This window comes from Rattus norvegicus, chromosome 16 (assembly GCF_036323735.1).
Source record: "Rattus norvegicus strain BN/NHsdMcwi chromosome 16, GRCr8, whole genome shotgun sequence".
Classification (NCBI taxonomy): domain Eukaryota; kingdom Metazoa; phylum Chordata; class Mammalia; order Rodentia; family Muridae; genus Rattus; species Rattus norvegicus.
The window spans coordinates 44,164,555-44,167,001 of NC_086034.1; the positions used below are offsets into that span (position 1 = coordinate 44,164,555).

Below are 2,447 nucleotides of genomic sequence, written 5' to 3' on the forward strand. Positions count from 1 at the left end.
TAAGGGCAATCCTCAATTTTGTTGACATGTCTCTTTTACATTATTTTTGGCTAAAACAAGAAACAAATTATGTTGAAAAATATTGTGAGAACACGTCTCCTTCTAAGATTTCTAGCCCAATATAGTAAACTCCAGAGGTTCGGATTGTTGAGATAATACTTAAGAAAGCATCCAGGGTTTTGCTGATCCTCTTAATCAAATCCCAGTGCCGAGCCAGAGGCTTTCTTATCCAGAACTGAATGTAGGACAGAGTGATTTGAAGGAGTAACCCCGTGAGCTACTACCTAAGTGGGCAGGGAGACCAAGCCCCATAAGTAGACAGAGCGTGGCTGAGGAAGTCAAGCTTACATGCACTTTCCTTACCAAGTGTTATTTTGCAAAAATAGTGTCTCAAGCATGGTTATAAAATAAAATGTCTGATTTTCCTTGAGTATGTATTCTAATCAGAACTCTAGTCAAATTATTATTATTATTATTATTATTATTATTATTATTATTATTATTATTATTATTATTTTTCGGAGCTGGGGACCAAACCCAGGGCCTTGCACTTGCTAGGCAAGCGCTCTACCATTGAGCTAAGTCCCCAACCCTAATCAAATTATTTTTAAATAATCTTGTTTTACCAGTAAAAGTTATTTTAAGGGAATTTTTTATTTAAACATTTTTTTAGTTCATGAACATTATTTACAATATAACAAATTCCCCCTCCTCTCTCTCTCTCTCTCTTGCCTTTCTCCTTTCTCTCCCTCCTTCTTTCTGTAGGGCGGGGTTTAATGTAGCTCAGGCATGCCTTGAATCATATTGCTGAGACCATCCTTAAAACTTTTGTTCCTTCACGAAATTGCATGTCATCCTTGCGCAGGGGCCATGCTAATCTTTTCTGTATTGTTCCAATTTTAATATATGTGCTGCCAAAGTGACCCTGCATTCTGCTGCCTACAGGAAACACACCTCAGAGACAAAGACAGACACTACCTCAGAGTGAAAGGCTAGAAAACAACTTTCCAAGCAAATGGGCGGAAGAAGCAAGCTGGAGTAGCCATTCAAATATCGAATAAAATTGATTTTCAACTAAAAGTCATCAAAAAAGATAAGGAAGGACACTTCATATTCACCAAAGGAAAAATCCACCAAGATGAACTCTCAATCCTAAATATCTATGCCCCAAATACAAGGGCACCTACATACATAAAAGAAACCTAACTAAAGCTCAAAGCACACATTACACCTCACACAATAATAGTAGGAGATTTCAACACCCCACTCTCATCAATGGACAGATCATGGAAACAGAAATTAAACAGAGACATAGACAGACTAAGAGAAGTCATGAACCAAATGGACTTAACATTCAATCCTAAAGCAAAAGGATATACATTCTTCTCACCACCTCATGGTACTTTCTCCAAAATTGACCAGATAATTGGTCATAAAACAGGCCTCAACAGACACAGAAAGATAGAAATAATTCCATGTGTCCTATCAGACCACCACGGGCTAAAGCTGGTCTTCAATAACAATAAGGGAAGAATGCCCACATATACATGGAAGCTGAACAATGCTCTACTCAATGATAACCTGGTCAAAGAAGAGATAAAGAAAGAAATTAAAGACTTCTAAGAATTCAATGAAAATGGAGGTAAAACATACCCAAAATTATGGGACACAATGAGAGCTGTGCTAAGAGGAAAACACATAGCTGAGTGCCTGCAGAAAGAAACAGGAGAGAGCATATATCAGCAGCTTGACAGCACACCTAAAAGCTCTAGAACAAAAAGAAGGAAATACACCCAGGAGGAGTAGAAGGCAGGAAATAATCAAACTCAGAGCTGAAGTCAACCAAGTAGAAACAAAAAGGGCCATATAAAGAATCAACAGAACCAAAAGTTGGTTCTTTGAGAAAATCAACAAGATAAAGAAACCCTTAGCCAGACTAACGAGAAAACACAGAGAGTGTGTCCAAATTAAAAAAATCAGAAATGAAAAGGGAGACATAACTACAGAATCAGAGGACATTCAAAAAATTATCAGATCCTACTACAGAAGCCTATATTCAACAAAACTTGAAAATCTGCAGGAAATGGACAATTTCCTAGACAGATACCAGGTACCGAAGTTAAATCAGGAACAGATAAACCATTTAAACAACCCCATAACTCCTAACGAAACAGAAGAGGTCATTAAAGGTCTCCCAACCAAAAAGAGCCCAGTTCCAGACGGCTTCAGTGCAGAATTCTATCAGACCTTCATAGAAGACCTCATACCAATACTATCCAAACTATTCCACAAAATTGAAACAGATGGAGCGCTACCAAATTCCTTCTATGAAGCCACAATTACTCTTATACCTAAACCACACAAAGACCCAACAAAGAAAGTGAACTTCAGACCATTTTCCCTTATGAATAGCGACACAAAGATACTCAATAAAATTCTGGCAAACC

The 2,447-nt window shown here is 37.6% G+C and overlaps 1 non-coding gene across 1 annotated transcript; it reads right to left on the reverse strand.

The window, feature by feature from the left end:
- Positions 1–820: 820 nt before the first annotated feature.
- On the reverse strand, positions 821–924 carry LOC120097648 (U6 spliceosomal RNA). The gene has a single exon (XR_005495195.1). It is a non-coding gene; the product is annotated as a U6 spliceosomal RNA (small nuclear RNA).
- Between the last annotated feature and the right edge of the window lie 1,523 nt (positions 925–2,447).